Source organism: Ursus maritimus, unplaced genomic scaffold, assembly GCF_017311325.1.
Source record: "Ursus maritimus isolate PB19 unplaced genomic scaffold, ASM1731132v1 scaffold_8, whole genome shotgun sequence".
Lineage (NCBI taxonomy): Eukaryota > Metazoa > Chordata > Mammalia > Carnivora > Ursidae > Ursus > Ursus maritimus.
The window spans coordinates 57725860-57752153 of NW_024426996.1; the positions used below are offsets into that span (position 1 = coordinate 57725860).

General features: G+C 35.0%; 1 protein-coding gene and 1 pseudogene across 1 annotated transcript in view; one reads left to right on the forward strand and one right to left on the reverse strand.

Moving 5' to 3' along the window:
• Positions 1-26294, reverse strand: part of PCDH7 (protocadherin 7) — a 403732-nt gene that overhangs the window by 125369 nt on the left and 252069 nt on the right. The window lies entirely within an intron of this gene.
• Positions 22541-26294, forward strand: part of LOC121101517 — a 22501-nt pseudogene continuing 18747 nt past the window's right edge.

The following is a 26294-nucleotide window of genomic DNA, read 5'->3' on the forward strand; positions in this document are numbered from 1 at the left end:
TGCTAGGTCGGGTCATGGTATGGAGACAGGTGCATGACAATGAAGCTGTTGTTGAAGGATACTAGGGAAAACACTGGTAGTAAGGGAGAAAAAGTGTTGAGCGAAATCAAAAATGTTATCTTGAACAAACTTAGTTCACCTGTACTCATCACTTGTTCTAGGTTTACTGATCTTTGTTTTCTAATCAGAATCTTTTTTTTCATAAATTACATTGGTGAGTATTTTCCTTTTATTGATTCAGCTGAACTAAAAATAAACTGAGATGACTGACGATACAGGAAGAAACCCAAGTCAGGCTAAATATATCAGAATTCTGCAGAAGAAAATTTTCATTATCCTGTCAATCACCACATGCTGATAATCTTCTTTTCCAGCCTTTTCACCAAGTTAATTAAGATTTCCAAATATTCATAAATGCCAAAGGTTTAAAAAATAAAGTTCCATGCTTTGATGTTACAAATCTAGGAATTATTAAAACTGTCTAATTTCTAATTAAAACAAGGCTAAAACTGGCTTTAACTTACTCAGGTAAATGAAAAGTTTTATTGCTGTAACATTATGGGGTAGAAGCGTCATTGTATTTACTTTGGGTAAGAAATAAAGTCTCTTGTATTAGCAATTACACTTTTGTACTGCCATCATTACAAGCTTCTTATATAGAGATCAACATTGTACCTATATTCAAGGACAAAATCAGAGTAAACTCAACTCTAGAAGAGTTCTTATTTGTTTCCACTTTGATCTAAGAATTATTTTTTTCTGTTCTGTATTGTTTTCATCATAGCAATGAATCCAAAAAGCCATACTGCGTTTTTTGTACAATTTTTGTTTGATGGTGATGGTGGTGGTGATGATGACGTATGTGCATAGTGTTGCATTTTGATGAAATATGTTTGTGTGTGTATATGTGTGTGTTTGTGTGTGTGAGTTCACACTTAGGGTGTCAGGTGACGTGCATTACATAGACATCCCTCATCATGTCTAATTGAGTCTATCAGTCTATATCTATGTGTGTCCATATACATACATATTACATATGTGTGTGTGTACATATATATATATATATTTGTTAAATGAATTGGTATACCATCAGCTTCAGAAAAGCAAAGATGCTCTACTTAATTTCTTCCATTCAGAATATCTTCATTGAGTCCATAAGTGATTCTGAGGGCCTGTTATGCAGCAGGTACTGGAAATGGTTTATGTGTTCCCATACATATGGAACCTGTGTATATATGAGTGAGCAGAGCTAATAAAGCCCTTGCCCTCATCGAGCTTACATTATAGCCCTTACAATTCCATGCACAGAATGCATTTAAATAATTTAAAAATAATAACTATCACAATTCAATTTTTTATTAGCCGCATACTCTCATGTTAAATATAATTTAAAAGATAGAATTAAAAGTAGAATTTTGGAGGATAGCTAGATCTAGAATATGCCTAGAAGGAGTAGGTGTAGATAACATTTTCCTGAGTAGCTTTTACAGTGTGCTCACCAGCTGGTCCTGCTGTCTTATACCTATGTCCACATTTCTAACCACTTCTTTAAATGGACTTTCACATTCATTAAGTAAACCTACAAGCCATGCACGCTGTAGAAGAGCTCAATGTTGTAAACCAACGGAATATAAAATACACACACACACACACACACACACACAACATACACCACAAAACAAAACTTCTACTCAACTATTGCCTTGAAACACTGTACTGGGATAGTTCATGTAAGACATTTTTCATCTTAATTATCACATATATGGATCCAAGTTTCTTAAAATTTAATTTTACATATAGAGACCACAAAAGAATCATTTCCTCAACAAATCCTCCCCACCTTAGTATACACTACTCGTGATAGCTGTTCACTTCTTGCCGAAGCCACTGCACTGTACGGATCCAAGAGCGCCTGTAGCCTACGTAAATGGCACCCCCTGGAATTGTTCAGTGCACAACCTATAGGTGAACTATAGGTTCAAATGATGCCCCTTCCCTTGGGCCCCAATTCAATAGTGGTGTTCTATCAGCAAAATCTGTCTTTTTTTTTTTCTTTTAAAGATTTTTATTTATTTGAGAGAGAGAGTGAATGAAAGAGAGAGAGAGACAGAGAAAGCAAGAGGGGGGGGAGGGAGAAGCAGGCTCCCTGCTGAGCAGGGAGCCCAACATGGGGATAGATTCCAGGACCCTGGGATCATGACCGGAGTTGAAGGCAGACGCTTAATCGACTGAGCCACCCAGGCACCCCAGAAAAATCTGTCTTTTCAGTTATTTGTTTTGCAAGCTCCTATAGTAAATCGTGTGCTTGTAAAAATCCAGGAGTCAATTTTTAGAAAGAATTATTTTAAAACACCCAAAAGAATCTTTACAAACGCACTTCTTATTCAAAGCACTCTCTGTACAAAGTGGTTTTAAAAACCTATGTTCCCCTTGCAATCTAATATTTGTGAATGTGTAGATATTGCATTACCAATTACAGATATACACGTATATGTTTTCATTGGGTCATTTGGGAATTTAAACATGTTTTGCACATTAACTTGAGATTGTAAGAAAAACTTGAACATTGGCCTCTGCTAGGTTTTGCTTTAATATCCTTGGAAATTTAAAAACCACTTCATTACATTTTTGTAATAATTGTTTGGAACTGGCAGGTGGAATGCTGGCCTGGAGTAGTTTAATTGCACAAAATATAATGGATTATATTACACTCGTCATTCCAGGCCCATTCTTTCTGTTGCCATAAGCTATGTATCTTGGTAACCATAACCACACCACAGAATTAATCTGGGAAAATTAATGAATGCCCATATGAACATAATTAATAGATTTCATTATACATTTAAATTAGATTTTGGCATTTTCTGTATTAATTGAAGTCTGCTCTTACACATGTGATCCATAATTCGATTAACTATTTCTAAAGATCTTCCTATGGATAAGGAATTATGCTAGGTAGTTTAGAAGGGAAAAGCTTAACACAAGCACTATCACTACTTTTAAGGATTTATAATAGAGGGTGGAAGGGCCTAGTTTTACAAAAAACCCATATATTAATAGTTTTACTCTACTAGAAAAGAATGTGTTAAGTGATATAATGCAGACATGGGTGAAGACTTACGTGGGAGTTGAGAGACAGATTCCAGGCAGTGTGAGATTTTAGAAGAATTAATGGAAGAGGTGAAATTTGTACTGGGTCTTAATGGATGCACAAGGATTTTCTATGTCAGCTTGAAAAATATGTTATCATATATGTATTTTCATGGCAATTCTTGATTGATAGGGACAAAGTACTGCATGGTTTGTGTTATGTGTTTCTGTTTGACAGACATATCACTTATTATGTCAATAAAATCTCTAAAACACACTGGAAATCATCACCTGGGTATTCTCAGTACACTTCTCTAAGATTGTATTATACAACTGTCATGGATTTGGCATTTCATCATAAAGTGCAGATGTGAATCCAAAATAGCCAGATTGTATTTGTTTGCACAATAAAGCAACTGGTAGTTTGCTGAGCTTATGCATTCTGATTTTCTGGCATTAGAAGACAGGGCATGAAGCGGAGCTGTTGCCATAATGAGAAAGAACAGATAGGAAACCTAAAAGAACTTTCTCAGCACACACCTGGAGAGTCAGCCATCAGTGCACATTCAGGTACACATATGGTGCCATGGTACCATCATCAATGACATGGCAAAATGCATCTTCACTGGAAAGGAACTGGGTCAAATTTCAAAATATGTATTTATTTATCTTTCTCATTCATTCAGTAAATATTGATTGTCTTAAATAGGCCATGCAAGACAATTTATCTCCTTTACTAGCCTACATGCTAGTAGTGGGACACATAAAGAAACACATACAGAAACAACTATTTACCAGGTAGTGATATATCCTTTATACAAAGTTAAAATAGGGTAACAGGATGGAAAATGAATCAGAGCCAGAGAAGCCTCTTTATAGTGACGTTTACTCACCAACAGAGTAATATCTCAGTTTTGTCTAACAGGTAATTTTCCTGTGAGGTCATTTAAGGAAAGTATATGGCTATCTTTTTAAGAAGTCTGGTACATATCTCACGTTTTACAACCTTCTGTGCATTATCGGGAAGTGACAGAAAAAATGTATTCTCATTGAATATTTTGGCCATAATTTTTTTTAGGTTTTATTTATTTATTTGTTTGTTTGTTTATTTATTTATTTATTTATTTATTTATTTATTTATTTATTTATTTTAGAAAGAGAGAGAGTGTGATCAGGGGGAGAAGCAGAGGGAGGGGGAAGAATCCCAAGCAGACTCCATGCTCAGCCCAGAGCCTGATGTGGGGCTCAATCCCGTGACACTGAGATCAGGGCCTGAACCAAAACCAAGAGTCAGATGCTTGGGGCGCCTGGGTGGCGCAGTCTTTAAGCGTCTGCCTTTGGCTCAGGGCGTGATCCCGGAGTTATGGGATCGAGCCCCACATCAGGCTCCTCCGCTATGAGCCTGCTTCTTCCTCTCCCACTCCCCCTGCTTGTGTTCCCTCTCTCGCTGGCTGTCTCCACCTCTGTTAAATAAATAAATAAAATCTTTAAAAAAAAAAAAAAGAGTCAGATGCTTAACTGAGTGAGCCACCCAGGGGCTCCTGGCCATAAATTTTTAAAGATAAAATGATTGTGGAATTGCAAACAAAACGTGTTATTCCCCAGCTAGTTTTTACAGTGTTATGTCTTCCTTTCCTTTTGCTCCTCTTTCCCTTGGCCAGAGCTTCCCTACCTCTCCCCTCCCCTCCTCATTTCTCTTCTTTTGTCTTTTTATATACTCTTCTTTTTCTCATTTTTTCCTCTCTAAAAATCTCACCAGGCATAATTCAAGCTGCCTATAATAGATTTGATATAGAACCACAAAAATTCAAAATACATGGGTATAAGCCTTTTTGGGAATTGGTACAGAAATGATTTCATGTACCTTCTGAAAAAGAGTCAAGTATATATCACTATTAATGTCCCTTTCTCATGATTTGTAAGTTAAACACATCTATATGCATTTTACTCTTTAATTGTGGCATTCCAAATATTTTTGTAATTATGCTTTTTTATTCCTTTTTTTTTTTTTTTTTTTTTTGCTGCTTTTTTCCCCTCTGGCTAGATTTTTGCTCTAAAATTTAAATAGGCCACTTCTTTTCTACAGCAATGCACATTTCTGTGTCAATCAGAATTTTAAATAAATTTAAACTATGTTACATGCTTTAGCACTGAAAACAAACTTACCATTCCCCAAGTCATAGTTTAAAATATCCATTTTTTAGAATTTTTCATTGGTTTTCTTTGCTCTATTATTCCTCTACAAATATTGGCTTAGATTCCTGAGATAATTAGTTGCAAATCACAGCCTAAACTGGAAAATATCAGAAAAAAAAGTTGTTCCTCTTAAAAGAGGTCATAAACAACATGAATGCCAAAGTAACAGGGGGATGAAATTTTAGGTGACAGGAATATTTTTTTTAAATCTCATTATTCTATATGTAAACTACAAAATTCCAGAATTATTCAATCTTTTCCTGCAGGACAGGGTCCTCCAATATCATATACCCATGGTAATTATATAACATATAATAAACATAAAATTTATGTGACAAATGAGTCATAATAGCTTTTTGTATATATTTTAGTCTCTTTTCCCAGTAAAAGATCATGGCATATATATATGTGTGTATATATGTACACAAACACGTCTCTCACAAAGAACAAAGTCTGACAAGAGACTATTTCTCCAGCTTTTAGCCCACTTTTTGAAAATTCAAATGAGAACTTTGAGGTTTAAACTGTAAACTAGTTTTTACCAAGACGGTTGGGTAACGGTTGAAATTTTGCAAATTCACTTCATGCATGAATACGGTATAGGCTATTTTTAGTAAATGTTTATATAATGAAGTTATTTAACTAGAGGGCAAGGATGTTATAATAAAAATAACACTTCTTGTGTATTAATTTAAATAACATTATCATTGGAAAAGTGGACCTCAAGAAATCTTTACATAGTAGGTATATGGCTTTCAAAAATTTAGAATACATGTTGCATTTTTTTGACATATGATTTGTAAATTTCCTTGACTAGTATTGTCTCAAACATTAATTTTAAGTAAATGAATCATGTTGATGATTTTGAAATGTGGTAGTTATTTGATAGCTAATGACTATAAAGTCGAGAGTTGACTAAAATATGCCTGATTATTCACTTCTTAAAAATTTCAAATAATCCATTTACACCCTAGTCTTTTCTGTGGTTCTCATTTCATGGTTCCCACCTCCATCTGCTATAGAGTTTCTGATTTAAAATGTAATCCAACATTAGAAAATGTCTTTGTTGAGCAGAAGGGAAAGGAGAAGAAAGAAGAGGGGAAAAAACGGTCCTAAAGCCTAGGACTCTATTAAAAGTATCAGTTATTAGCTTGTAATTCAAGATACTTTACCAGACACTTTCATTCTTGGAAAGGAGCCAAATATCAGTAATAAAAGATCCCTGTTGAATTTTACAAACAGACCAAGTTCCAAGAATAGTGTCCATATTTCAATTGACATACTGAATGAAAAAGCAATTTGATACAATATCTTATAAAAGCTCAGTTCTTTAATACATTCTTATAAAATGGATTAATGCATTTTTTATCTTCCTATTTGATTTTTTTGATGAATAATCTATCAATATATTTCACACCTGCTTCAAAACCATGACCTTTTGCTTGCCCTTGTCAATTGAACCTACTGTTTGCTCTTTACTATGGCTTATTTTGACCACAATGGTTAACAAAAAGATATGATATATTTTATAAGAATCCACAAAAAGATAATGGGCTTGATATTCATGTAGGTCCAAGAGAGGAAGGAAGTCAGCTATTTAGATATAGAGAAAAAAAAATATTTCTACATATTTATCAGGGAAAGAGAAAGAGATTGGTATTTATTTTCTCTCATGTCCATGTAATACGTTTATTTCCAAATTGCTCTAAAGGTTGGAATTATCATACTAATCTTTTTATTTATTTACATACAGTTGAGAAAAATGAGGCTCAAATTTACCAATTATTTTTGCCCCCATTTTCTCTATTTTTCCTGTAGATGGAAATCTCATTAAACACGCTTCTAAGTTGCTTTGTTTTAAAACTATTACATCTATTTAAAGCATGTGATGAGAGTTGAAAATGAGACAAGTGGCCAAATTTTCTTCCAGAATGCTCATGAATGTTGCTTTTAAATTTAGTGAAATACAAATATGTTTTTAATATATAAGTACAAGCTCTTAGACCACTTCTAAAAATGTATCTTTTTTTTAAAGATTTATTTATTTATTTATTTATTTGACAGAGAGAGAGAGAGAGAGAGCCAGCGAGAGAGGCAACACAAGCAGGCGGAGTGGGAGAGGAATAAGCAGGCTCCCAGCGGAGGAGCCTGATATGGGGCTTGATCCCAGAACCCCAGGATCACGCCCTGAGCCGAAGGCAGACGCTTAATGACTGAGCCACCCAGGCACCCCATAAAAATGTATCTTTGACTTTTAACTCACTGTGTCGAACAATAGGTATAATCAAGTTCAAGTCGATTCTTACTGATGAACCTTCCACAGCCTTACATTTTTCTATTTATTTAGACCTGTTACAGTCATTAAGTAAAATAAATGTTGATTTAATTTACCTATCTTAACTTTAAAAAGTAAAGAAGAGAAGGGTAAAAGATCTACAGAAAGCAAAATATACACAAATAAATTTAAAAATTCCATTAGGTCTGGACAAAAGGGGGTTTGCACAAATATGTTCTTTACATTTAAACCTTTGATTTTCCTGAAGTTTCTAATGCTTAATACAGTCCCATTGTAGAAATGTCAGTTTGAGAAGTCAGGAAAAATACTTATATGGTGCTCATCCAGGCATGAATTTCAAAACCCTCACAGCTTTATAAATGTGAATGTGGATTGCTTTTGCTTTCAATACATTTTTCTCAGTACAATAAGGAGGACAATATTCCAAGTTTGAGGTTTATACCACAAGGCATTTTTGAATTTTGCAGGCAAAAAGTCTTATGGTTCAGTAGGGAACACATCCCGCCCCCCCCACCGACCCCCTTCTAGCATATAATTCAGAAGTGGCAAAGCTAGCTTTATCTAAGCTCCTAAAAATATTCACCTGTGGCCTTATGTCAATAAAAAAAAGTTTTACCTCCTAAGAATTGCTCTCTGGAGTTTTACTGGGAAATTCATCTCTACCTCAGCAGTCAATGAATATCACCTATTCAGCTCTGTCTCTACCATCTGCAGCAATATAATTCAGGCAAAACTAAAGGTGGGTTCGTTTCAGATCGGAGACAATCTTTATGGCTATTTACTGGGGAAGCCGGCCCAAAACAAATGATCTGAAAATATCCTAAAATATACTATTACATATTTGCTATGTAGACCAGGGATAGAGATGGTGAATATACATAGATATAGGAAAGTACTTCCTGATAATAATGTAATCAATTAAAATTAACAACAAGCCTCTAATTCTCAGAATATGTCTAATTTAGTGATTGAAATTTTGCTGAATTAGAAGTTGCTGAACTTGATATCACATTGATAGTGGTTTCTGCTATGACTCAAGCAGTTCTTGTGCAGAAATTGTGTTTTCTTTATACTAACAAAAATATATAATGTGTGTGTGTGTGTGTTTGTGTGTGTGAATCTTTAATCTTCATATGAATTAGTTACTTGCTTTCAACAAAAATAAAAATACTTCTCTGACTTTGCACACAGCTGCTTCACTATTTCCACTAATTGGAGTGAGGTTTTCCAACATCAGATAGTGGAAGCAAGTGAAATAAATGGCCTAAAAGAAACATTGTCTTGCAAAAATGTGCTTTGTTTGACATTTTTTTGCTTGAGTAAAGCTGATCTGCCATTTTAAATCTATAGGATATTAGACATTACACAACATTTCAATGTTACCACTATTTTACATTTTAATTACACAGAATCAATGTTATAGAAAATTGGATTCCTTTTCAATGCCTCTCACTTGTATGTCAATGATTTTCCAAAATACCTCTTTATTTTGATGATTACGACACCAAGATCGAACTGTGTCATTGGTGCGAAATGATGTAGTATATTATTTGATGGAATGTAAAGTGTGGCACAGTAGGTAATGGCCAAGAGACTTCCCTGAAATATATAACTCTCCAAATTTGAGAACATGGTTGGAAAGAAGTTAAGAGCTGAAGTTGAAAATAGAGGAAATAAGAACTATGTTCGCTTAAGGGAAACTTTTTCCTTAAAATTACTTTTTGAAAGGATTTCCTTTAATAGAAACTTTACTGAAGTGTAGAAAATAAAGAGAAGAATGGCCAAATAGCATGAGAATCTATGGGTGTGGGAGTTAGTAATAAAACACTGTCCATTCAGTTGTAGGAAATAGGACAATAGGTTAAACTGGAGCTTCAAAGGATATTTTATAGCTGTTATTCTTTAAGAGGAAACCCGGTAAATTAACAAGAGAAAGTCCGGAAGGGGAAGAAATTCTAACATTCATTTAAAAATTGTACTACTTTTATTTTCACCATATTGCCCTGGAAATCTAGCTTACAATGTAAGAAAAATGCACCGTGAGGGTTAATTCATGGATTTATAAAACAAACATTTGGACACGATTTGTGAGAACATGATTTTTAAAAGTAAGTCATTTGAGTTATCCAAGTTAAAATCAGTCTATGTTTTATGAAACATGATGTCATTTCCTAAATTAATCACCTGAGTTCCATATCTTTCCCCAAAAGCTAAAATTCAAATTGCTTTTTTTTTTCATAAGTAACACACTGACCAAAACAAAACAAAAGAACGAATTAATGAATACATCCCAAAGTCTGAAAAAACCCAATGGTGTGAAGAAAATGTTAGCACCTCTCTGGAATTTGATTTCATTTTTTTTTTTCCATAATTCATTTGACTAATGCAACTTTTCTGCTCTCCAGCTGCTGTGCAGAGTATCTGCCTTCTGTCTTAATATCTCATCAACTGCCATCTCCCACAGGTAATTTTCTGACTGTTTCTGTTTATTGTCAACTTTTCATGACATTCCCCCTCCCCCGCCCCATGACGCCCACCCCGTGTCACACTGCAGTGATGAAGTAGTCTGTCGAAGTTGTAACAGGAAAGTTTCTTTTACAACAAGGTTTCAAGGCAAAGCATGTTCAGGCAGTAAAAGAAAAGAAAGCTGATTCGGTAATTCACTTCTCAGAGAAGCTTCAAGGGTAATCATGATGTGGTTGCCTTTGAGTCCTGAGGTCATATACTAAAGCTATTACAAATGATTTAATAAATACATATTTAATTATTGAATCACTTGAAGTGCACTATTTAATTTCCTTACCACAGATGGCATGCAATTACTAGATTTACTCAGGTTTCTCTAAGTAATTTCCATTAGCATACATTTTCACTCTCTTCTTTTTTTCCCTGAAGTTGAAAAACTCTTTAGACAATTATCCCAAAGTGTGCCCAGATATTAAAAAATAGAAACAAGACAACAGCAAAAGCACATAAAATCGTACCCTCCAGAAACTGCATCAAAACACATGAAATACTGCCTCACATTTTTAGGAAAAAATATGAAAATGAAAACTGGGCTTAAGTTCTTACATTTTAGACTAAAGTTTTAACATGTGTTCTTTTACACTGTGATAATTTTTGCAGTGCAATTGACAAGCCTGCTTCTTCATCAAATTTTCAAGAGGAAAATGAAGGAAGAGCAGGATTGAGAGAAATCTCCAGAATCACAGTCCACCACGCGATACTCTTCACTAATATCAAATAAGGCACCTATTGCTTACGCAGTATCAGGCAGTTGGCTTTATAAGCACCAGTTAACTAATTCTCCACAAAAGCTCATGAGAGCGTTACAGTGATTAACTCCATTTTACAGATAGGAAATTGAGATACAGAGAGAGTAAGCAGTCTTCCAGGTCCCTCAGCTTGTAACGGAAGAGAGTGATTTTGTCCAAGCAGACTCTTACTTCTAGTGCTGTGGCCACTGTGTTCTACCAGTACCCCACCTCTAAGTTGATATTTCAGATTTCCCCAACCTAAGTTCTAGCTTTCCCATAGGTGATGAGTAGAGCCTGTTTATTACATCTGCTTTTAAAAAAGATCTACAAGCAACAATAGGCTATTAAAATTGCCATGTGTAATTGGACATTTTCTACCAATTCCATAAGGTTTTGTTACTGATGAATACGTTGGATTCACATCGTACGTGAATGCAACTGTGAAACTTTTCTTACGTCTACCTGGATCTCATCTCAATTAAAAAAAAGAAATTAAACTGAGACCATGCTTAAACAGACATCTCCCTTTTGCCCAGAGTTCCCGGCAGCCTCAGAGAAGAGTTGTCATTCAGTTGTAATTGCTTCCATTAACCATGGTCTTCTGTACGATCCCACCCTCATCACTGACTCTTTTCTCTTTCTGAAATCAGGTTACTCAGTTCTGTTGTATTTGTCCTTGAAAAATTTGTTAGCATCAAATATCTTTTGAAAATGGGCAAAAAAATACATGAATATATGGAAGTGACATCTATTACCACTAAACTTTATAGGGGCCTATTATCTTTCTGATTTTATTTTATATTATTATTTATTTTTTTTAGAGAGGAACAGAGAGTGGGGGGAGGGGCCGAGGGAGAGGGAGAGAAGAATCTTATGCAGGCTACATGCTCAGAGCAGAGCCCAACACAGGGCTTGATCTCATAGGATCATGACCTGAGCCAAAAACAAGGGCTGGTCACTTAACCGACTGAGCCACTCAGGTGCCCCTATCTTATTGATTTTAATCCTAAGATTTATAACTGATCCTTCTCAACCAATTAATGATATTTAATTTAATGTCTCTAAAAAACATGACTAATCCCTAGAAATAATAGCCAACATGTATTAAACTCCTTGTTTGTGCCAGACACTGATACCTAAGTATTGTACCCGTTATCTCATTTAATTCTCATGACAACTATATGAGATAGGTGTCACCATTTTGCAGATGAAGGATGAGGCTCCAGATGAACTTGACCAAGGTCACACTGCTAGTAAGTGATGAAGTTTCCCTAGAGCCCAGGAAATTACATTCCAACTCGACCTGCTAACCTTAACTCTGTACCAGGGCCATCCAATAGAAGGTTCTGCAGTGATGAATGTGTGCTACAAAATTAGTGGCTAGTGTGACTGAGGAAATGAATTTTTAATTGTATTTAATTAATTTAAAAATAATAGCAGTATGTGGGCTAGCGTTCACCACGTGGAACAGTGCTGTGATACTGTTTGCTGCTTTGTTTTACACAAGTACCTACATTGGGCCCTTTTCTGCTTCTACTAGTAAGATGGTTAAAGTTCTCCATCTGATTCTCAACAAAACAACGTTAAGAAACACAGTGAGGAAAATCTCATGTCTTCTAAAATCACGTCACGCTGATAACCTAACGGAACGTGCCCAGTGAGGAAGTCCTTATAAAGCATTGCTTCCCTAGCTTAACTTTTTTTTTTTTTTTTTTTTTAACATATAAACCTTGTTTGGAACCTGGATTTTCCCTTTCAAAGCGGATCCCTTCTTGAAGAAAGGGCAGTGATGTAGTGGTGGAGGAGGGGTCCTTATGCATTCACAGAAAAACAGCTACCGTTCCCGCTACAAAAAAAAAAAAAAAAAAAAGGCTTCCCCTTGTGGCGTCTCCACTCCTTCCTTTCACCTCACCGCCCGCCTTACCCCGTGAATGGAGAGAGTTTTGTAGAAGTAAATGCAAAGGAGTGTGACTTCCAGCTTCCCAAACCTTCTCGTTATAAATAGCCCAAGCAACACTTAGTTCCTCATTAAAAACAAAACAAAACAAACTTCACCAACAGATAAAACAACTAACATTCGCAGAGCTATTTTCCCGAGTACTTTGACCAGACCAACCGTCTGAAGCCATAAGCCAAATATGATGAACCGCACTCTGACACGGAAGTCAAACTCAGAAGTTTGAGTTGCCCAGTTTTCACAGAAATACTGTGTCACACAGTGGAGTTACCAGGGAAGGCTGAAGGGATTTGTTTTGTTTTGTTTTGCTTTCTTTGTGTTTCATTTTTGGCCTCTCCGTACACTAGGTCATCCTGTGTGCTCTGAAGCCAGAGTGTCTGATTTTTATTGTTTCAGCCATTCAGCTGCATGACCTTGACCAATTAATCACTTGGAACTTCTGTTTTTTCATCTTTAAGATAGAAATGATACAGTTCCTAACTCAAAAGATTGCTAAAAATCTTGAGTTAATAGAAAGTATATCCAACGGAGCCTGACATACAGTAAATGCTCAATAAACAGAGGATATTGCTCTTACTTATTATTCTTACTAGTCTCACTCCTTGTTTTAGTATCACCTATACCCAAACTCTAGGAAATAAAGGACACCCTGCCTTGCGCTGGGAATTAGTTATCATGGGCATGAATGATTTCTTCCAGCATTTCTATTTTAGGTCAGGGTTCTGCCATTTATTATTTACTTATATAGTGCAAAACTTAGTATAATACGGCACATAGCCTATAAGCACCGATTACATACAGAATGAAAAGTCTTACTTAGCAGGGTTTATATAGTTACCCTTCTGGGTCTCAAATGAGTTTGAGGAGAATGTTATTATTTGCCCATACAACCCATAATGCTAGTGCTGGATCTATAAGAAAAAAACAAATAAAAGAGAAGAGGAGAGAAGAGAAGAAGGAAAGGGAAGGGGAGGGGAAGAAAAAAAAGAAAAGAAAAGAGAAAAGAAAAGAAAAGAAAAGAAAAGAAAGAAAAGAAAAGGAAAGAAAAGAAAAGAAAAGAAAAGAAAAGAAAAGAAAAGAAAAGAGAGGGAGGGAGGAAGGAAGAAGGGAAGAAAAATAAAACCTATTTCATTTAATGTTACTTAAAGAAACTGGTTTAATACAGTTTAGGGGCAATACTAAAATGAAGGTTAGGATGAACAAAAAGCAACAGCAATTTCTAAAGAAAAAATTTTAGCATTTTTTGTGGTGAAATGTTTATTTATAGTGTGGAAGCTTCTTTCAGGTATCATTATCCCCCAAGACAGAAAAGTTTCTTAGTGAGACAGATACGACTATTCAAGATTCACTTTGTACATACTCGTTGTCCTTATAAGTAAAACCTTTCAACTGGAAAGTCTGCAAAGAAAAAGAATCTAAAAGTAACATTTAAATGAAAGTCGGCTTCTCGCAGGGAGGTTGGGAGGTGATCAAGAGGTTTAATACACATCAACACTTGGTAGGTACTGTAAAAGAAATTTTAAACAAGTATGACTTATTTCTTCTAGAACAACTACGACTTTTCAAAAACGTTACACGTAAATGAATAATGTGAAAATAGTTACTGCTTTTAAAGGGGTACATTTATCTATGGAAGTGTTTTAGTTTACGATAAAGTCATCTACTCAGAGCTAAAGTTTAGACTAATTAAAATATATAAATTACTTTTCTTGTGACCTCAAGGAGAGAGACACAGGCTGGCATCAGCACAAGCTGTGGTCTCAGCAGGAGAATTATGATTATAAATGGAGCAGAGCTTCACATATTACAGGAATGCACATGTCAAAATATTTGGGGCTACAACTATAGACAGAATCAATATAACAGACACGAGCATCATTTTCCCCCTTGATTTTTCTATTAAGTTGAGTGGAGAATACCTCAAGGAATAATTATTTTGTGCCAAAATTGCAATAAAATTTGCATTAATTAGTAGAACATAGTTTCAGTTAAAGAAATATTCTACTTTAATGAAATTTTATTATTGGCTTAAATAGTGTATTTTCCAGTTTTCTTGGATTATATCTCTATTCCTATTCAAGTCATGCACCAGAAACTATTTTTTTTAGCATCCTTGCAAGTCTTGGCCTCTATCCTCAAGACCCTTCTAAATAAAGCCTGTAACTCGAGCAGGCTTATTTATGACAACTTACATTGCAGGTCTACATTAAATATTGGAGCACTTTCAAAGGCACAGTGAAATTTCTGAGCTTTTCAATGATATTAACTCATGCACGTTGTTTTTAGTAGGTGTCTGATTTGGAACTGTGTGAACATGTCTTACAGGTGAAATGTGCACGGTGCCCGAATGCTTATCATCTTATTGTCTTGAGCGGTTAAGTAACTCCAGAATTAAATTTTGACCCACATCATGTCTGTTCTCTTTGCCCATATAGACTAAATAAACACTACCCCATTTATTTTTCAGTTAATATTTTAAAGCTATGTGCATCCATCAGTATGTTGGTTATTCTCGATTAGGTGAAAAAAAAGCCAGATGAACAGAATTTGCAGGGGTGGGGGAGGAGAGGTTTGCTATGGTTGTTGACAATAGCAAAGCAGCTTGCTGTACATATTAGAGGAAGCTATGTTCTATCATATTGGCTCAGCATACTTGATTTTTTTAGAAGTTTATAATTAGTTTAAGTAGTACAATCCAAACGATGCTTTTGTTGTTTTATTGTTGTGTACAATTGATTAGCTGGGCTTCAATATTATACTTGTTAAGAAAATAATTACTGTGTTGATCACAGAAGCAGGGGTAAATATTTCTGCTCCCAACATCAAATGTGAATATATTACTGGATTTTTCCCTTCACTTGTGTAACTGTTCTCAACAATAAAAATAACAACAAAAGGTACTGTTCAAACAGCTTCTCTATAATCAGAAGACTCTTTCTTCATTTCATGATTTAATTGATGTGGGAAACAAAGGCAAAAGAAAAATTAAATTTCTTTGCTACTTACTGCCCATTGGCAAGTCCTTGAGACAGGCAGAGTGACATCCATCTAGGGACTCAACTGCCTTTACGTTGATACTTTGCTAAGGGCAAAAGGCAATCCTAGCCTGAGCCTCCAAGTTCCTGTGAGTCTACATTAAACATATAGAAATTCCTTTGGAAACTTCCTTTATCTCTACCTTCCCACCCCACCCACCCAAAATATATGTTAGGAATCATCCTCCAAGCATATGGCCCACTGATACACATCTGAAGGGTCTCATGACTGAGGGACTACTAAGCAATAATAAATGACCTTTCCTAACAATAGCTAGCCACTTCAGGGTCTTAGAAACCTTGTTTCCAAAATATCTTGGAGGTTTGTTCTGTCCCTAACCGCCTCCCAACTTACAAGTATATCATGGGCCACTCCTCATGACCTCAGTGCTGCTCTTTCTGCCCACGGGTCCTGTCCCTGTGCTTTAATAACATCACCTTTTTGCACCAAAGATGTCTCAAGAATTCTTTCTTGGCCATTGGCTTCGAACCCGAACATCTTTCCTACATCGTTAATGACTGTGCTAGTAGGGGTGCTATTTAACTTCTTTTAAAATGTAAATCCATACTGGTAAATGTGTGTGCCAACTGTGTTTGGTTGAATAGAAATGAGGCCCTATATATATAAAAAATATATATATGGATGATGATCAGGTATGTATCTATATACATAAAAACATCAGATAATTAACAAAATTTGAGGTCTGATTCAGTGAAAACACTCCCTACATATACGAGTGTAATTATACATTGACTCTATGTGATGGTGTGTGTTTGTGTGTGTGTGTATATATATATATTCTCTTATTAATCTTATTGTGTATATGTAAGTATATGTTTAATGTTTTATTATGAGAAAATTAAACTGACATTTAAACCAATTTAAAATATTTTCTGAAGGGGTGCCTGGGTGGCTCAGTCTTTGAGCATCTGTCTTCGGCTCAGGGCATGATCCCGGAGTCCTGGGATCGAGCCCCACATCGGGCTCCTCTGCTGGGAGCCTGCTTCTTCCTCTCCCACTCCCCCTGCTTGTGTTCCCTCTCTCACTGGCTGTCTCTCTCTCTGTCAAATAAATAAAATCTTTTTAAAAAAATAAAATAAAATAAAATAAAATATTTTCTGAAGAAAATATCAGAACTTTTACCTATAAATACACAATATTTGTCCCATTATTTTGTTTTTATACTCAAAATACATTACCTGGTTTTGCCTAATTTAATATTTTTTAATGAGAGCATAGTCATTAGTCAAACTGTGGGACATTTCATGGACTTTTTTTCACCCACAGGCTTTTTTTATAAGTGGTTTTATATCTAGCCAATGTGTCTTTACTGTAATCCTTGAAAATAGTAGCTTATATTGGGTTTGAAAAATTATTAGACACACATTTCTACCATCAACGTGCTTTTGTCCACATCAGCACTGCTCACAGTCCCAGCTTCACTATCTAATTAATATATTTTCTGAAGTTTCACCATCTTCATAAAAGTGTATTATGTGGGTATACATAGATTCCACAATACCTAAAATACACCATCACAATATAGAGATTAGTCAAGACTGAAGATAATATTAGCGCCTCGATCTTGTTACCAGTTTGCTAGATATAAGAAGAATCATCTTTTTAGAATACACTATTTTCTTTTTCCAAACTCAGTTTTACTGAATTTTATGTGGATGGACCTTGTGCTGTTTCTTTTTCTTTTGTGTCACATGTTTTGTCTGGGAAGAGGAAAGAGGGAGGCAAGGAAAATGGAAGAACAGAAGGGAATGAAAGTAAGATGGAAAGTACTAGAAGAAAGCAACGAATGGCTGTAAATTGCCGTCTAGTCTACCAGATACTTAATTGGGCCTTTTCCTCTTTCCTTTTGCAAAAACCAAATAGCATAATTAAGTCTCATATAATGTTAGCCAAGTTGAAGTGTTCAGAAAATAATTTTCCAGGATCATAGATAATCTATCTTAAATGCCTATGTTGGTAAAATATAAAAATCAACTGGTTAATTGTACTTAAGATACAAGATGCTAGGGGCATTATGAGTGAAGGCAAATACATTCAGATATGAACTAGATACCTGTCTATATTTGAGGACCCTCACAGAGAGTACCTTTGTTCCAAATTGAGAACCTTTTCTCAGGCTGAAAAACATATTCTTCTAGCTTGAATACCTACTACCTTTATTTTCTAAATGTTAAAATTGACATCAGAAACCTACCGTTGTCTTCTGTAATTCTATAAAATCTTTGCCCACTTCCGCCTTCTCAATTGCAAAGTTGGTCCAGATGGGACCATGAAATTTTTGCAGCAAGTTCTACAGCACATAATTTTGTTCAATAAAGTTATTATGCCACACACAGCTGTATACTGCCATATAAATGAGCACATGTGCAATTGAATTCTTGTATTATAAGTTTTATAAGACTAAAATTGAGATTATACAGCCATACACAATAATTTATTTGAAACATCAACATGTGTGTTGCTCTAGGGTTACACAAATGGTGCCATTCCTTTTCCAAGACAAAACGTTTGTCATTTAATATTCGGTATTAACACAAATGTTTTCCTCAGAATTATAATCTAAATTAGGTGCTTTAAAATGCATCAATATATCATTAACTTCTTACTTTAACATATTAGATCTATAGAAGAATCAATTCTCCCTAACAATGGTGAGAGAACCTAATCACTCTCTAAATTTACTTTTAATTAGCATCATCTGCATTAATTGGTGTAGCTGATAGCAAAACATTACAGTGCATTGCTATTTTATATTTGAAATGTAATACATCTCTTGGTCTCATGTCTCTCCGAAAGAACCTTAGCCATTTTTTTTCTGCAATCCCTTAGTAAATATTTTCAGATGTATTGCTCAAGAATTTTCTTTAGGAAACTAACTATGTGAGGCTATATTAAGATGAACTATTCAAATAAATTTCCAAGTAACTATTTGGTCTTGATTTCCTGTGCACGTTTGAGAATATCCTTAAAAAAAAAATTTTTTTTTCTCTCTCCTCCACCCTTCTCCTCCAAATTCACCAACTCTTGACTAAATTTTGGGGCAATGCAAAGGAAATGGTATGTAATCACCAAACAGCCAAGAAAGAAGAAAGAAATCCACCATTTATTAAATGCCTGCTATTGCCAACAAATGTGCTGTTTTTATACGCATTATATTTTCACAATAATTATGAAGGACAGGCAATATTTCCATTGTTCTGATGGGAGGAAAAAATGCAATAAATAAATAAATAAATAAATAAATAAATAAATAAATAAATAACTACTTAGAGCTCTGAGAAGTTAAGCGACTTTCTTTCCAAAGGTAGCACAACTCGCGTTCACAGCCAGCTAGTGTTATAGATGTTCTAGGTCCCAGCCCTAGTTCGGGTCCTCTGACCCCAGGTCCAAGGCTCTTTCTTCTACACCACACAATCTGATGGTGTTCCAGCCTCTATCCAGCCTCATTCTTTGTAGAGGAAAACTACAAATTAATAACCAACTTGCCAATCCGATGAAAGACCAAAAATTGGTCTAATCAGGATCGATTTCTGACATTTGACCAGAGACCCATAATTTTTTGGAGAGAACGACAGCTTCCTCGCCAAATAAATATTTTCCTTTTGGGCCTAATCTAATTTTTCTCCCATATATCCTATCTCATTTAATGATACCCCCCCTCCACTTAGTTGCCTATGATAGAAATGTTGGCTTTTCCTGAATTCTCCACTTTCCTTATCCTCAAATTCAATCAATTCCTCAATTCTGGGAGTTCAGCTCTAGAAATCTATCTTTAAGGCAGTTGTCTTCAAATATTAGTGTGCCCCAGACTCCCCGGGGAACTTGTTAAAACACAAGTTGCTAGAGGTAATAGATATGTTTAGTACCTTGGTTGTGGTGATGGTATCACAGGTCTATGCATGTGTCCAAACTTAGTAAGATGGATCCATTGAACATGTACAATTTTTTGTATATCCATTATGGCTAAAAAATAGGTTGCTGGACTCCATGTCAGAATTTAGTTTCAACAGGTCTGGGATGGCACCCCAGACAACTGGTATTTTTGGCAAGTTGCGAGGTGATGGCTATTCTTCAGATCTGAGAACCACATTTCGAGAAGCACTGTTCTAATGTACCCTTTCAATCCTGTTCACAGTATCATATCATGCTTTCCTCATGTCACGGCCAGACAACCACAAAAAATAACCATCACCTTTCCCATCTCTGATCTATCCTGTACAACTTTAATACGTAAAAAACACTAATCTGATAAATTTAGCCAACTAATTCACATCTCTCGAATCTCTCCAGTGGTATGCCGCTGCCCAGTTTTATAGTTTTCATCTACCATGTTCTTCCATTTGTCTAGGCTGTTTCCTTTGCATAAAATGCTCACCTTAATCTCAATCTGGCCAACTCCCACTTCCCTTTCGAAGTCTATTTGAAAGGTTATATTCTTTGAGGAATAGATCTTGCATCCCTTGGCAAAGTTCATAATGCCCTACACTGATTTCCTGTTGTGCTTGGTACTAGCTCAATTGAATTGCCCATTACATTGTGTGTGGTGATCACTTTGGTCCCTTCAAGGGTTTATTTTTATGTACCTGATCTTCTGCTAAAAAAAATTAAATATCTTTAGGTATTTTATGATTACTTCTGTCTCTCATCGCCCAATAAAAGCAAGGAGAAAAAACAGACCATTTGTTTGGCCTGCTGACTTTCCTTTATTAAGTGTTCTTTAAAAATGTCTTGATTACAAATATATCATTCAGCATATATTATCACCTCCAACACTCTATGTTAATGCAGAGCTGTACTGAGGAAAGAGTTCAATTATCTGCATGATTTTAGAAAAACAACTTGTGTAGGCATGTGTCTCTGAGACACAAATATCTAAATCAATAGACAGTTATTTTTGTAAAATTTAAGTCACTGTCTTTAAATATATACAGATTTTATCTTGATCAGTGCCTCAAGATTTGGCCTGTCTTTACCCTCAGTTTTCAGATTTTTACCTGATATATGAATATTTCAAATTTACTACCAACCACATTTATACTTTCTAAAATATAGGCATAGTCTGAACTCTCAATCTATCAAAACATATCTCGTATATTAAATGCATTTGAAAACCTAACAAAAGCTTCATCCGACCAGGGATTGAAATTATTATGGACTAAATTTATAGCAAAAATAATTTTCTTCCACATCATGACTTATTACTAATATCACTTTTATAATTTTTAAAAATATTTATAAAATGATAAAAAGAATGATATCAGTTACAGAGAATTATAAAATAAATTTATTTTGCCTTCCTCAATCATTTAATTTTATTGTATCTATCTTTAGCTGGTACATTTTCCAATAAAAATTACCTGCATGGAAATAATATAAAGCTTTCAAAAATAAAGTTTCTGAAAAAAACTGCTCTTTTAATTGCTCTGGTTTGAAGGAAAAAAAAAAAAAAGGAAGAAAGAAAATGCCCTGCATGTGTTTATATCATGTTTAAAGTTCACTAATTTGATTGGTATACATCTGTGGCAATTAGCAGCCATTTTAGCTTTGTCCAATAGATAGGGTAAGTTTTCTAAGTCCAGTTAAATCCTTTTCATTACCGAACAGAGGAAAACAAGGTAAATATTGCAATTCAGAGTATATTTTAAAGGATGGGTTTAATTTGAAACCATGAATTATTACCTTCGAAAAAGTCTTTGAGTTGTTTTGTGTAAAAACACAAACAGCCAAATTCTAAGTCCTAAGCACTATGCTCATCACTTACTTCAGAATTGAGCTTTGTTATCCCCCAATATTACAAAAGCGAGAGTGAAAACAATGTCTTATCAACTATACTTTAAAACTAAGACAGAATCTTTCTGGTATCTGACCAGGTGAAAAGATGTTACCAAACGTTTGCTGTGTTTCTCCAGTTTCCGGAGGTACCCTTCAACTAACAGTAGCATGGTCCAGGATAATCTCTAAAGGTCTGAGCAGGTGCGTTAAGCTAACAAAGTCTCTTGGAGAGGCAGAGAATTGTCTTTCCCCTTTCCTTTATTTGGTTTTGTTTCAAAGCCTTTTCTTTCTCATGAAAGTTCTACTCTTTCTATCCACGCTGAAAAAAAATGTGGTCACCCACTGGAATCGGATGCCTTTCTTTCTTGTATGGCTACTGTGTCCATCATAGAAAATGATTCCAAATTCTGAGAAGTTTTTTCCTAATTATAAACAGCAAATTAAAACTTAGTTTTCCTATGTTTTCATGCACTGGTCTTTGGCTATGACTATTTGGGGGAGGTGAAAACTATCTGAAGTTTTTAGGTGGCTTCATTGTTAAGAAAATGTAGTACCAAAAGGGAAACAAAGGGGAAAATCTAAGGAAATACATTGGTGTGTGTGTGTGTGTGTGTGTGTGTGTGAGAGAGAGAGAGAGAGAGAAATGGAGAAGACAAATAGGTAGGTAGATAGATTTTCGTATATTTATGTACTACATTAAATACAAATATATGTATACACATTGTGGTAGGCAGAATAACTAGGTTTAATTCTAAGAATCTGTGAACACATCAGGTTAATGGCAAGAAGAGGATTAAAGTGGCAGATCACTTGACTTTAAGATGGGGAGATTATCCTGGATTATCCAGATGAATCCAATGTAATAATAATAAGGTCCTTAGAAGCAGAAGAAAGAGGCAGAGAAAGAATTAGAGGATGACAGACTTGGAAGTATTTGGCAATGTTGCTTTGAAGATGGAGGAAGGGGCCATTGGCAAAAGTATGTGGGGAGTGGCCAACAGCCACTGGAAAAGGCTAGAAAAAGGATTGGGCTCTAGGGCTTCCAAAAGGAATGCAACTTTGCTGATACTTTGATGTTAGCCCAGTGAGATCCATTTTGGGCTTCTGAGGCATTAAGCTTGTAATAAAGTCATTAAGTTTGTAATAAAACTTGTTAAAGCAGCAATATGAAATTGGACATACACATATATACACTTGCCTCACTGTTCATCTTTAAGTTACGTGTTCTTTTGTGTTTAAAGATAAACACTACATCGATGCCAACCAATGGAAACATAATGCAGATCACACATAAAAGTCACAAACATAATTTAAAATTTCTTTGTAGTGAATTAAAAAAAGGGGGGGGGAACTACCTTAATTCTAAAGTGCTTTATTCAACCCAATATATCCAAAATATAATATAAATATGTAACCACAATGGAATTATTAATGAGATATTTTACATTCTTTTTATTTGTACTAGGTTTTCGGAGTTTCAAGTGTATATTCTACTCACATGACATTCTGAATTTGAACTGGCCACATTATCAATTGCTCAGCTGTCAGAATTGGCTACTTGCTGCTGTACTGGACAGCACAGATCTATATATTGAGATATTGTAGCTTTCTGAAGCCAACTTTGGTGATGGTTTTGAATATTGATATAATTAAAAACTACTATTTTAATAATGTATCTGTTTTTAATAAAGGAGAGTGATTTTTTTATATATTTCTAAGTGTGTGCACTTTGACTTCTGTCGAGACATCGACAAAATGCTAGCAGGACTATCTCAAGCTATGAATTATCGTCAAATAACTAAGTAGAAACTTATGCTATTTACATTTCTTTCGTACATTTAGGTGAGCATGTTGGAAAACTGATCTTTGCGTTTCATATCAATTTGTTTTTTATCACTTATCTTTTCCAATTTGAATTTCTGTGTACCTACTCTATTTTTACCCTTAAGAGCTAGAAATCACATTTTTGTGGCACAAAACAAACTAAAATAAGATGAATTGGCTTCTTTATATCTACTCCTGAGTGCCTGCTTATTCATGTCACAGAGTAGCTGCCACCCAGCTGTCATGTGTCACGGTGTCTATTCAGAGATATGAAGGTAAAATACTCGAGTACTGCAGGTGAAAACAAAGGTAAACAGAGCATCCTCTCCCATGGCCAGCTAAATTCCACAGGCTCCAATTCTTATAATATGGGATAATTTACACAAAGACAAAATGCATAGCTTATTCCTAGTGAGATTTTAAATAGACATTTTACAAAAAGATAGTAATTATAGATTATGAGAATTGATCATCCTTCTGAGGGTTTTTATTTCAAGCAAAGCAGGTACTAGGATTTCCCCCATTATGCTTGTTTTTCTAAATAGAGCTGATACTTCTACCAGCATTTTAAATAACTCTACTGATGTTTGAAAATCTCAACCAGGCAGTACAATCTTTTTCTCTGCCTACGTATCTATTCTATCCAAATAACTAACAACCTAGCATTTTTTTTTTCCTTTTCTAGTTTCCATATTTAAGCGTTTTGGGGATGGTATAAACTGTGAACATACACCCACACAGAAGCACCCTCTTCTAAACACTTGGTGGGCATTGCAGCTGTTTTGTTTTGTTTTCAGTTTATCCTAATCTTCTATTTAATTTGCAATTAACTAAATCTTCCAACCTTAGACTGTTGTTTAAGAATCATCACTATGTGACAAAAACCTTAAACTGAAGGTGTTCTTCAAAGCTCTTAAAATATTTTCTTTTCTGTAAAAATATATTAAAATAAACTCCTACATGGGGTTTGTTTTGTTTTATTTTGTGTTGATTTTTTGTTTTTCCCTGACCTGGCTTTAATTTGCTGTTCTTGTAAAGCTGTAACAAAACCTAAGACAGTGTATCTGATCCCCAGACACGGGCCTGCTGTTTTTTTGCTAATTGTCTAATACATGTGTTAGGAACAGGTTTTCCCCACAACTCACAAAGTATTACACTTTATGAATGATGTCATTCACCATCATTATCAGTCTCCATAGTATCTTGCCACTTTGATGGTTCCTTCCTCTATATTTTAATTCAGTCTAGGTTATATATTCATTGGACCCACTGAGCACCATGATTTACTTTGGAAAGGCAAAATTTCAAAGCATATGAACACCTTATTTCTTAGATTTACTTTAAAAATGTCAAGTACAGTTTCTCTCCATGGGAAATGTGGAAACGAGGGTCAGAAGAAGCATAGGTTGGTGCATATCTCACGGCTCTTCCATCTTGACATACAGCTGAACTGAGTGAAAGCGAAACTCTTAGAAAGCTGTGAGTGGCAGTTTGGTGTAGGTGGATTTTTTGTTCAGAAAGAGTGGGACAGTTGCCCTCATTGGGCATTGACATTAATGATAGTAGTTGGAAGAGTGGGAATGAAACACATGTGTTTTTTAGTGTTAGTCATTTTTTTTTTCTATTCCAGTTGAAAATGGTCACATCCTTCTCTTTCAGCTGATGTGATTTGTAAGAACACAGATTGAAGCTGTCCCATATTACAAGGACCATTCCCTAAGTTTGGCTATAATAAAGAAATTGATCCTATCTGAAAGCCAATGGGTACATGGCTCAACAATTTTACTATTAAAAGCAAAAATCAAAAACTCAAGAGGAAGCATCATTGTATTAAATATATTTCTCCTATTTTGGGACAATTCTTTAAACACTTGAAAATAGTATCATTTTCCTCACACTGTATACGATTGTTTTTATACTGAGGCAGCCTTTAAAATCACCCATATCTTTGTGTAGGCAGTGGAAAAGGAAATGCTAAAACCTACTGGCACTGTTTTCAGTTGGGTTAAGAATTATCCATTTTTAGCCACCTTAAAAATAAAAAACATTCCTTTTGAGGACATGTTGTACTCATATGACCCTTTATGTAGCACTCCGAATGAGACCAGCTGACATGCTGACATTTACTAAATAAACACCACACTCCATGCTTTCTATCACTAGCTCATTTAATCTCCACCACAATTCTACAATGTATAAAGAATTCTTATCTGTAGTGATAACGAAATGGAGGAGTTAAAAAGCTTAATTATTCACGCAAGGTCACTCAGCGGGTCAGAGTACTAGAACTCGGCCCCATGACTATTTGACACCAAAGCCATGGCCTTAACCATCATACCAGAGAAATGTTAAGGACAGCTTCATGGCTAATAGTGCATAAAATCTTTACAAATTTTTTATCAAAATTCCACTAATGAAGAAAAGTTGTATATATATAATTACACACTTACATGCATATATAATCCTAATTTGCAAAATATATTTTAATCACATTCACTGAGGGAGGAGATTAAAAATGCAGAAGTCAAGGTAAGTCATCTGGAATCAACAGAAAGAACATGAACCTCCAGAGGAATGAAGACCAGTTTTATTCTTTGGGGCCGATTTCAAATTCGCTAAATTTAAAACATTTAATCTTTGCCTTTTAAAGTGAAATAAGAACATATCTAAATTCACACTAATATGGCATTCACTGGTCAAATGTGGCTATTTAAATTTAAATTAAGATAGAATAAAATTTTTAGACATTAGTTCCTCAGTCATAGGAGCGTTGATCTAATCAGAACAAAGGATCAAGGAAGTTATGCTTTTATCAAGGATATTCTACCCTACCTATCCCCCCCCC